This window comes from Myripristis murdjan, chromosome 8, assembly GCF_902150065.1.
Source record: "Myripristis murdjan chromosome 8, fMyrMur1.1, whole genome shotgun sequence".
Lineage (NCBI taxonomy): Eukaryota > Metazoa > Chordata > Actinopteri > Holocentriformes > Holocentridae > Myripristis > Myripristis murdjan.
This window is the reverse complement of record NC_043987.1, coordinates 14451644-14464616: the sequence shown is the minus strand read 5'-3', so window position 1 is coordinate 14464616 and position 12973 is coordinate 14451644.

Sequence of the window (12973 nt, the reverse complement as noted above, 5' to 3'; positions counted from 1 at the left end):
TGACTCTAATGCTCCCATCCACCCTCCAGTGCCCACCAACGCATTTAAACGCTCTAATTCAAATTCACTAAATAATTTACATTTGCTCTCTCTCTCTCTCTCTCTCTCTCTCTCTCTCTCTCTCTCTCTCGCCCGCTGTCTCCTATGTGGCTCTCTTGCTTGAGTTTCCTTCTCTACAGTCTCTCTACAAATTCAATTAGGATTCTGGTGAAGTATCCTTACACAAGCTCAGTGGGACTCTGCCCTGGTTACCTTCCATATGTCTTATTACTAGAATATTCTATTAACAATGATTAATATGTTTAATAATAGCTGATTTCTCAAGTAATAACCCTTGAACCGTACCATTGTCTTTTTTACCAAGTGATTTCTTCTATGACTCACAAATGGAGGTTTTCATAAGTAGCACTTGATTTTTGGCCAAGATAAATAATTGGTAACTCCGGGCAGAAAACTCATTTTGCGGGTCATACAGAACTGGAAACGCCATGATGAGCTTTTTCCCACACAGCCATCCTGTTCTCCAACAGTGCTGAGCAAGCAAGAACGCAGCGCCCCCGTCCAAATGAGTTTAAAGATTTCTGAGGAAAGTTGCAAAATTTGGTAACTGATTGAAAGAGACACAGGTTGTTGTACACAAATATTGTCTAGATGGTCATGTGGATGCACAATGACTTTTGATAATGCTAGATGGAAGAAGAAGAAGAACAAGAACAAGAAGAACAAGAACAAGAACAAGAAGAACAAGAAGCTGACATCCACCTACAATGCTTTGTGTTTTGAACTTGTTGCATGAATCTTGTTCTGCAGATTATGGACAATGGAGCTTGGAGCTGGTAAGCTTGGGCAGGACACTGTGTAAATGCACACTAACACTTGAACCTCGTGTTTGACAGACGGTTCAACTACTCATTACACCACCGTGCTGCCCCAAACTGTCTTTTCATCCATACCTGAATAAGCATGATTAGCATTTTGTTTTGGGCTCTCTCTATCCAGCTCTTTGATAATCCTGAACAAAACATCCCCATCTCTCCCGGTAGACAAAAGCTACATTACCTGGCTAATTAGCTAAAGCAGATAAATTAGTGAAAATGCTAATCCCGATAAATCCACAGTATTGTTTTCCCTTCCAATCTCTCAAGAGGTAGTTAGCAGTGAGCTACCCTTCTAGCAAGAGACAGAAGGTCAACTTGAGGTAAAGCAGGGGAGAGAGAGACACTGAGGCACAGAACAAAGAGAGAGAGTAGCGGGATCCCGGGGACTCCAGAGAGAGCAGGATCAAAGCCAGTGCCATCTCATAGACTGAAAGAATACTCTAGATGTAAGAGACAGAAGGAGAGTGTGAAAACACCAAAGAGGGCCGGATGTCTCACAGCTTGAGGGAATAAGGAGTGTTGTTTGAAGCCTTAAAAGCACCATAATGACACTTAATATTCAATGCCATGGTTTATGTGACAGCCACGTGCTCTGGGAGTACAAAGCTCAGTGTTTCTAATTCTGCGCATTCTTAGCCAACTTTTATCCTCAGCCCTAGGCTAAGAATTAACCCAAAATTTATGTAGTCTGTGGTAGTTAGCCCAGCGCAAAACTCTCCTATTACATACTTAACCTTGCCGAATCGTTTTTTTAGTTGTATGCTCTGTTGGCCTTGAGTTCAAAACACTCAAAACTAAGTCTACTTTTAGCCCAAGGCAAAGTGCAGTGTTTTAAAATGGCTCCACAAACACAAAGATCATGTAAACAGAAGTGTAGAGAAATGAGAATAGGCACTGGCTTCTGCATAGAGTTAACAGCAAAACAAGACTGAATAAGAGAGGAAACTAATATGTTTTCATCTGTGCTTTGGTTTGTGTTTGAACAGTGTCTTATGTCTTTGCATCCTACAAACATTGAGATGCATTTTGTTAGATGCTCATTTATAACAAACCTGGCAATCACGCGATGGAGCTGTGAATTAAAAAGGAATCAATACACAGCATAGACCTACCTTGCTTAAACTTTAAAGGATGTGATGTTTCATATAATGATATTTGGCATGCCATACAAGTTTAACAGATCCCCCAAGTTTGACCCACCAGCTCCTTCCCTGTTGAAAGAATGAGCACTTCACCAGGGTTGTTCCTCTCCAAAATGATTGAAGTATGCCTGGCCCAGCAAACATGATTTTGAGCGGTGACCCAAAGCTGAAAAAATATGAATGCACAATGCACATTTGTTTTAGATTCATTATTGACGCTCTTTTCCAGCTAGCCCTCTCCCTCAAGTCAAACTTGGGAAAGTTACTACATTCATATGGAGCAGCAAACATCACTATGTCTGTTGAACCCAGACTATAACTTTAAATATGGGCTGTCACAGACATTTGCTGTCATTCATAGTACAATATATTGTATATTTTGCAGAATCATTTACAGTATATTTGTTCCAAATAACACTTAAATCAAAAATGCCATACTTTTATAATATATCCACCACTAATACTTGACTTTGATTGGCTGAAAGGTGTTCATTAAACACCAATGCTGAGCTAGCTGAGCCATGCTTGCGCTGTATTTAATCCATTTTGGCAAATGCACAATAATTCTATGCATCAAGTTGAATAACCAAATTAGCTATAGCATCTCCATTGCAAGGCTGTGCCTGATATTACAATGCTTACTCTATAGGCCTATCATATTTGTTTCATCTATTCACTATATGAAGTCATTTCTTATAATACTGTCTAACTTTTACTAAGCCTGTAAATGATGCTGTTTCATGCTCAGGTGCTCATTTGGATGATTCATCCTTGTCCCACTTGCTGTGTGTGTGCATTACATAACTTCAGTAACAGAAAGGCTGCTGTGGATATTCATATTGAAGGACTCAAAGTGAAATTCAGAGCGTGCTGCTGCAGCGATGATGAAAAGAACAGTTTTGGGCCCACACAATTATTCCAGATCGCCAGGGTCCAATTGTCCAAACGACGACATCACACAAAAGACAGAGAACCAGACAATCCTTAACATACAGCGCTGGTGGTAATGGACTGTGGCTAACTCTGAGAAAGGGAAAGGTAAAGAGGAACAGTGAGGGAGAGAGAGAGAGAGAGAGAGTGAGAGACAGAGAGAGAGAGAGAATAAGGTGCACAAAGGAATAATCCAAATGATAGTCAGCTCATCCCGTATGATGAGCTGATGGAGCATCTTCAGCCTCAGGGTGCAACATGGAGCATCACATCATATTTCCTTCCTAATGTTGTATAACTAACTGTTTTAAGTGGGCTTTTTTGTGTCTTTGTTTTAAAAGGTACTATATACATAAAATTATTATTATTGTTGTTGTTATTGTTTCATGCCTCTTGATTTTCTTCTCCCTGACATTCCTGGACAGAACATTTTCCGTCTTTAGCCTTCATGCGTGTTCTTGCATCAATGAAGATTAGGGGCAGCCCCATTAAAAAAAAATAGCACAGACAGGTTTCACAGGTACTTTCCATTATGGCAAATGGCTCAACATCATTTCTCCCCTCCCCTCCAGTTAGCAGAGCAATGCGCTCACTGGGACCTGTATAATACTGAAGTGTATATATCCTACTTTATGTGAAACATCTGGGTGAAATCTGTCTGTGTTAGGTTTTAAATGGAACAGCCCCTCATCATCATTTTTGTGAAAACTCATGAAGGCAAAAAAGGCTGAAAACATTCTGTCCGGAAGTGTGAATTTAAATTAAAAAAGAAAAAAAAAAATCAAGAGGCTTGAGGTTTGGAGTGTGACTCCAGTTCATGGATGGTGATTTAATAAACTGAATAATGCACCAACAGTGAGTGTGTGGTGGCCATCAGAAGATTTCCAAAAGCTATCAGACTGTATCTGCATTTTTTTTTTTTTTTGTCCAAACAGCCTAAGTCTCATCTGGCCATATTTCTTTGCATTCCTGGCATATTAGTCGACACAAATTCCACATACTTCATACATTTTTATATGCATTTACAGAGAATGTGTGTACATCTATATTTGTCATAATGTATACAATCTGCTTTCATTTTCTTCTTTACCTAAATTTGTCCAACTGCTGCTATTTTGTATGCCATAAAAATGCTGTAATCCATTTTTTCCCTCTGCTTCCTATTCATAGGTTCCACTTAACATGCTGAAATTGTCAGTTGTGTATGTTTATATAACCTGCATTTGCTATATACTTGTTTATATCGTTTGTGTTTCATTTCTGTTTTCTGTTTATTCCCTACTATGCTTTATTGCCTTTTGCAGCTGCGGCAATCCTATTTTCTCACCAGGATGATTTAAGTTTCATCTTATTTATCTTCAATTGTCTGAAAAATCAGCAAGCAAACAAAAGCTCACGTGACAGAGAAAGCAAAGCAGGAGAGAAAGGAAGGTTAAAGAGGGGGATTGACAGAAATTGTGAAAAAAACAGAGACAGAGGGGGAAATAAAGTCCGAGAGAGAGTGTGGCGTGAGGGAGAGGAGAGGTGCTGAGAGAGAAAGGAGATGTGACAAAAAACAGAGAGGCTATTGTACAGCATCAGTCTCAGATGTCCCTCAGGACGGCTTAAACACATTAGAGCTGTCTGCTGGGAATCAGTGGAGTGATTAGTACTACCAAAATTTAGGGCCCACATGCACACAGATACACACACATAGACATGTGCACGCACAACTGTGCATGTACACACAACACGTATGAAGATGATCAGATAATAAACTGACATGAAAGCACTTGACAGTTCTGACATTTAATCATAAACACACGTACAAATACACACATACAGATATCCCTTAGTAGTAGCCTAAGCTATTCAACTGTGCTGCTCCCACAGGTGGGCTTGTCATTTATGTTGGCTAATCTTTGTTCAAACCCACAGAAATTCATTTTAAATTCAATTTGAGAGCCCAAGGTTTCCAAAGATGCCAAATATGTCCTGCTGATTTACAGGGAAATCTAGACATTTTCTATGTGATGTAATAGTGCGGCTATAAAAACAATGGCATCTTGGGTTTGAATGTCACTCAATATAAATGCGATGTAGCCTCAGTGAAGCTGCAACCAGCATACATAATACGTCTGTGATATTGTACAGTGTGACTTTGAAGCTACTTAAGGGGAAATGTAATGGAAAATCAGAGTTCAAGGAGTTAATAGAGCTTCCAAAGTGAACATTATTTCAATTAAATTTACTATTACACTCCAAAAAGTAGAGTATGTCAGTTTTTTAAATTGTTTTTATATAATAAAAGAGTGCTAATTCACCTCGGCAATGGAGATTAATTAAACAAATGAAATGTTCAGGGCTACAAAGGCCTATGCTCTTTAGATGAAATAAGCCATTTTTACACAGCTGACCTGGCTAAAAATGCTGGAGCAGAGTAAGGATAAAATTAATCATTATCATTTTCCACAAGCGTTTTTTTTTTTTTTTTTTAAATAATATATATATATCTTTACACTGCAGGACGGGAGGCCCACAGAAACCACTGGATTCCTTTGAGCAGTAAATGTGTATCACCATATTTATACACATTTATACATCCAGTAGATTAAAAATGACTCTATTAATATTTGTATTCTGTAATATTTGTAATATTTGTGTTCTCTATCGACACTTGACTGTTTGTGACAGTTTCTTAGCCCAACTTCCAGCCGCACCTCACACTCGCACACTTTGTTCCAGATTTCATTTACACAGAACACATAACAGGTCAGGTCCGCATTTCTCCAACTTGTGGGTAAGAAGTTACTTTAACCCAGCTCTTCTCGGGCTCGACATGTTTACACACAAATTGACACTGGACCTGCTCTGCCTTTTAGATTCTCTGCATAACCAGATTACTTCAGGCAACAGGTAACTGAAATCCTCAAAAATGGGTAATTTCTCATGTGCGTCAATTTATGACAAGGAGTTATATGTATGTTATTGGGATTTTACAGCTGCAAGCCCTTTACAGCAGACCTTCTCACACTTTGTGGGCATTGTTCTACCTTCTCCACAGGTAGTGAGTACAATTTCATTCAAATTGTGACTAGAGATTCTGTAAACCATTTGAGTTCTTGTCAATTTTACATTATGAACAATAATACAGTAACATTATCTGAATGGTTTAGAGGAGAGGTTTTCAAAGTGGGAGGCAGGCCTTCCCAGGGGAGCTTTACACAGTTTCAGCTCAGAAACTGAAGATGACTTACAATCCTAGAGATGGGATATTATATCTGACATATTATATCTGACAAACTCTATCTGATAAAGTGATAAAATATGTTTCAGTGTATGCTATTTATCAACAGACCTACCCTTTTGTACTTTGGCAACGTTGTGGTAGTGAGTAATACATAGTTTTATTCTGGTTCTAGTGGCTCAAACATGTACGGCTGTACTTGTCCAATTTTAAACATTCAAATGTGGCTGGGTTTTTATCTGTGGTGTGACAAACCCTAAATGCAAATCTATTATTACTTTACACTGACTTTAGATGTGTTCTATGTCTGCCCCACCTTGTACACTATTTGGTGTTCAACCTTTTACATCATGAATGAGCTCCTTCAAATATCCATTCAGCTAAGTGCCAACCATGCCAGACAGGCAATGCAAGCAATGCTAAATACTGGAGACAGCTGAAACCATATACAAATATCTGAGGGAGGCAACAAACGAGAGTCACCACAACATAGAGAATAAACACGCAAAGCATAGCAAGCACTTTATCACAAGCACATACTTATTTTATTATTGTATTTCTACACAGAAATATTGCCCCACCAATCATTAGGGGCCCTTGGTAGTCTGGGGTACATGGGCATGTGCTCTGCATACCCACTAAGTAATCCATGGATGGCTGTAGGCAAAACTGCATCCAAAATTCAATTACCCAAGACTTGGCAGCTAAGACTGTTGAGCAATGACCTTATGTAAATGTCAAACTAAATGTATGCAGTTTAATTTTACATAATATTAAAATCTCGTAGAAGACAAAATTCATCATAAAGCCTATTTGTTGAAGTGACCATGGTGTCTCAGCCCGCTGTTTGTATGTGTGATGTGAGATCACATCTGGATGCTTTGCCATACTGTATGTCCTCTGCGCTCTCCTACTTGGCATGCCAGGTTCTATCTTACACAACAGAAATGCTTATCAATTGTCTGCGTGCTGTGCCTTGGACTCCTGAACCTCTTAATTATCGACAGTCTGTTATGCTGGCAGTCTTGCATTCTGAGCATCCTGCTGCTCTTATGTAAGAAAGTTGCGCTGGAAAATAATTTTGACTAAATGCAAATATCCTAAATTTACTTACAACAGCTTTATTTTGTATAAAATAAATGTAAAAATATCAGTCTCATGCATAGTCCTCATGCAGTCTCATAAACTGCGAGGGCTGGTTTACATGAGAATCCTTGGACTCAACTAACTAAAAAAACATGGAAGCATGTGCTTTACCAGTAAGGTGGGCCAGTGATGAAAAACATGTCGACTCAGTCATCAAATTACATGTTTATTCCACATTTTTTATTAGGTGGAAAAGTCCTTACTTTAATCAACCCACAGTGATTTTGCATAATGCACTTTTAGCACGTCATTAATCTAGTCTTAAGTCTTATTATGTAATTTTTCTTAAAACAATTGAAAAAAAATGTGTTAATACAATCAAATATTTTTTTTTTCTTTAAAATAGTTCAAATAGTATCACTTGAGCAATATACTGTTCATAATATGTGGTTTTTGCCTGTCCCAGACAAAATACCAAAGACAAAAGAAATTCAACTCTGTCCAAAATGTTGGCTCTGAATCTCACTGTGTGTCTGGTGCTATGATGCCATCTGAACAAATGACCAATAGCAGCATGGTAGCAAATGATGACATGCCAGTTTGCTAGAATTATCTCAAAACACTTTCAAAGTGGGTTCTGTTTGTTAGAACCCTCGGTCCATTTATTGGTACCCACAAGTAATCCCCATATTGTTGTTTCTTTCCCCATTCACTTGCATAGGGTGAAGGAAAAAGGATGTTTGTGATCTCTGTTTGTATCTGGACATGAGCAGCATCAGTCTGTCAAGATGCCATCAGCTGGTGGCCTCATAACTCAAATGAATTGTTCGTCATAACAGCAGAATTGTTCTAATTCAATTCTTTCAGCGCTGATAATCAAAAATTGATTGCACAGTATCTCATACACTTAATGTATAAGACAGCCAAAGTCACGCAGTGTGTGGGCATATTTATGTATTACTAGAAAGAGTTAAATGATATCAAAAACAATGCAGATTATGTCATCCCTTTGGCAGCAACACAGTATGTTGACACTGAATACGAGACTAAGTAAGTTGTCATGAGTTTTAGGAGCCCATTTTGTTTTGTTTTGGCTGCGGTTTCCGCTGCAGTGTTTTGGTTTGTGGGCGCTTTGGCCTTTCGCCTGGAATTGTAACCCCAAGCTATCGACTCCTGTCAGCCATTAGCAGACGTACATTGCCAGTGACAGGTGCACTGCCTGCTCAGCTGATTGATTACTGTAGGTGTTAGATCGCTCAAAAGGCCCCCCACTTCAAAGTAGATTTCACCAAACACACATCTACACATAAACGCACACACACACACATACAGCGCATACACACAGATAGGACTGATGTATACGTCAGACAGACTCTAAAAATCCACATGCTTGCACACATAATCGAGCATGACTTTGCCAATTCATCCACAAAGACCAGAGGTGAAATAGCCTTTGAAGTCACCTGAAGGCAACGTTATTCCTCTGTGTGTCATGGTGTTCTTTGACATATGAAACAGAAAAGCAGTGACACATGCATAGGCAAAACCCTGACATATGATGGCACATACACTGCACACACATACACACACACACACACACTCCACATGTGTCTGTTTATGTTCTAGAAAACAAGGAGCATTTAATCTGACAGCCAGTTGAAATTTCAGATGACTATAATATGCGAAGATGTGCGCCACATAAACATATGTATGGCTCTTGTCCACAAGTGTATATGTTAATTATTATTTGAGATGCTCATGTATGACCTCTCATATGGTGATTCTGTTAAATAGGCTGAACTCGTCAATAGTCTGCAATTTGTGAGAGCCATTCTTTAGTCTGTGTTTAAATCATAAAAAAGATAAAAGATTTTATGTCAGGATCTTGCTTTGAACACAGCGGTTAATAATGTACACCGGATTGCACAAGGTGAAAGAGGTGTGCAAAACACACACACACACACACACACACACACAATGGAAAGCAGCTGAAATTATCAAAGGAATGATTCACCTGCTGATCTTCAAAGGTCTGCCCTGTTTTCAATACATCTCGCTTTTCTCTCCCTGCTCTCTCCATCTCAATTCATCTGTCATTTCTGCTCTCTCTCTCTCTCTCTCTCTCTCCCTCCCTCCCTTTTTCTCTCTCACTTCCTCTCCCCCTCTTTCTCACCATGTTTTCTGCCTCTTTTGTCTTTCCCTTCTCTCTCCCAGTGTGATAGCTTTTTGCACCTTGTTGGCTTTGCCTTTCAATAAGCAGCAGGCTGATGAAATTAATAATGTTGCCAGCTATGGCTTATTCAGGAGAGAGCAAGCCATAATCTCTAAAGTGAGATCACTTGTCTCCTCCTCTGTCTCTATATCTCACTTTATTTGATCTTCTCTGTTTATCTATTGAGATAAACCAGAGTTAGCTTCTACTTTCCCCACCTGTCCCCCTATAGGCCTTCTACAGGTAGACAAGCTCCTTCTTATACAGTAAATAATGATAGATAGATAGATAGATAGATAGATAGATAGATAGATAGATAGATAGCAGACATACACTCTAGCCCCCCACCACCCCCCCTCCCTCCACCTTCTCTTTCATTTGGACTCCCTGACCGCCGTCACCAGGTAAGTATAAGTTCAATGTTTCTGTCTTATTGCTGCATGACTCATTCTCTTCTCCACCTGTCCCCCTCACTCTTAACCTGTGTGTGCGTGCGTGTGTGTGTGTGTGTGTGTGTGTGTGTGTGTGTGTGCGTGCGTGTGTGTGTGTGTGTGTGTGTGTGTGAAAGAGAGAGTTTCAGAGTTCTTGCTCTATCTCCTCCGTTTTCTTTCTCCTTCTGAAGTCTCTCCCCCTCATTCCTCCCTCCCTCCCCTCTCCCTCTCTCTGCAGTTCTTTCTAACAAGCAGCTCAGCCTAAAAGCCTGAAAGAGAGAAATTACCATTCACAAAATACCCTGTTTGTGTGAAGCTAACAGGGCTAAAAATACTAATGCTTCTCTGTTCCATCTCATTACTCAGTAGCTCTCTTGATGTATACGCTCTCATACCGCAGATGTTACTCAGGTTGAGTGTCAGGCTAAAGAAAATGTGAGGAGAAGAAGCAACAGCGATCATTTTTTCTTGCCTTTCGGTGTTCACACTACGCAGCTACACATGTTGCTGATAAAACCCAAAAGCTTGACGTGACGTCTCACCATGCTATATGGTGAACTTTGTCTTTTAAAAAGTATGCGTCACGTCAAAGTAGATTAGACCCCAACACCACCACACACACACACACACACACACACACTCACACAACCGCTCTGTATGTCAAGGGACATTTTAACTGAGTCATATTGGTTAGTGAAGGGCATCAGTGCTCCAGTGTAGCTTGCATTCAGCACAACCTTTGATGTGGCATCACTTACATGTTCCCCACTTGGAAAACAAGGGGTCAGGTCGGATAAGGCAGGGGTACTCGACTGTGAGACCGTGTGTGTGTGTGTGTGTGTGTGTGTGGGCGTTTGATTTTTTTTTTACCCTCAAGCAAATGCCAAGATGTTGGGTAGGTAAATAAACATATAATGAGTTGTGTCAGCAGCCATTGGTTGGTAAAGTCTTATCCATAAGAGGCTATGTGTGGTGTGTGCGTGTGTTCCTCTCTTGCAAATAAAATGTTCTACACGTGCAAGTCCTCAATCTGTTTCAACTTAAGATAAAGCTAGTTTTTCTCAGAAAGAATATTTGTAATAATCAATGATAAAATCAGTCTCATTATATTGCTTTTGCCCTCTGTGGATCCCTATCTTGAAAATAAATGCTTTGCTCAAGTCACTTACAATCGACAGAAAAGAGATGGCTCACCTCCTAATACAAAGAAGCTGATGGGTAAAGAGGTAGGAGATAAAGAGGGACACGTGTCTCACACTCAGTCACATACAGCCGTCAGCTACTGCTCACTCACACAATAAGATGGGTTTGGGAGTTCACATCATCAAACTGATGTTCACCGCTCTGAACTTTCAGAAAGTTGGGGGATGGCCCTTCATTTGAGGGTCTGATAACCAAATTGATTTATAACTGTTATAACTAAAACAGATGCATGGCTGAAAGTGACAGAATATCAGACATGGCAAACTTCTGTCCAACCCAGACTGCTGTTATCTGAATAATCTCAATAATATTCATAATACATATTACAAACTTCATCCAAACACAACTCAGAGTAAACTGAAAATGTGAACTTGATTGGAGCTCACATTATAAGGCAATTCCAAGCGTTAGTCTTTTCTGAGTTCTTTTTATAAAAGTTGAATGGAGAGTCTGCTGATGGTACTGCTTTTATGACCCCAAGGAATGCTTTTAGGGAAGCAGGATGGGGGCTCGGCTCATGAAAGTGTCGCTTGAGTTTCTGTGTAATGTTATCAGTTGGGGAGTCGGTGGAGATGCAGAGTGAGAGAAGATGGTTTCAGATCTCCAGGCCTCCATAGTTGCTACACCAACACACACAAACAATGTGCATGCATGTTACTTATGTTATGTTTTGTTATGTGTATGCATGTGTATGTTTGTGTCTATGTTTCATGTTTCAATCAAAGAAATAAAAATATACAATGTTTTTAAATCTTTCCGCCTGCCATAAAAGCTTGCTTACCTTTCAAGTAACTGCCTATGTGAAATGTGCATGCATGTGTGAATTCATACTGATCTGTATATTTGTACCGGTACATCAGAGAGCATACATGCATATGATTGTCTATGCATTTGTTGAGGGTTTGCACCAACATGTGACTGTGTGTGTGTGTGTGTGTGTGTGTGTGTGTGTGTGTATGTATGTGTATAGCCTTATTGCCTCTGGATGCTTCCTCTCCAGGGATAGGAAGTGTCAAAAAATAGAGAGCTTTCATGGTCTAGTTCACTGCTTGTGTCTGCATCCACAACAGATTATACCCTCTTCCTTAATTGCCTGCTCCAGTTCTTAATAATAATAATAATACTTCAGACATATTACATCATGCCTTCTTCATTACTGGGGCACTGCACTGGAACCTGTTAAGTGGCACTTAATGAGCAGTTTGTGCGCTGCTCTACTGCTGGATTTTTCTATCTATCTATCTATCTAGATGGATAGATAGAAGGTTAACCCTTTCCATGTTTCCTTTTCATGGTGGTCAAGTCTTTTTGTCTTTATCATGGAAGTCCTGTGTGTGTGTGTGTGTGTGTGTGTGTGTGTGTGTGTGTGTGTGTGTGTGTGTGTGTGTGTGTGTGTGTGAGTGAGTGAGCAAGTGACAGATGGTCTCTGGTAGTAGTCCCAATGGAGTATACACTCTACAGATGCTGCCGCCAAGGTGTCAGCAGTATTTGTGCTCTCTATCTCTCTCTCTTTCTCTCTCTCTCTCTCTCTTCCTCTCTATCTGTATCACATACCTTATGTAACCACAGTCTCTCTATGGCCTAAGTGTGTCATTCTTCACATATGTATTACTGTAACTGACATCTGGCATGTGTGCAAATGGCTCTGGGATTAAGCAAAAAAAAGTGAAAATGCACTGTGAAATTGAGACATAAATAGATCAAAATGGAAGAAACGCTTTTGTGCAAGCACATCCAGAATCCTGAATTTGCTTGTGGCCTCGCTTGAACCGCAAAGTCGTTTGTAGCTCATGACCACAAACAGCCCAAAGGGTGAATCTGTGGTGTGTCAAAAGATGTGTATATAACATGGGGCTATACGCTGC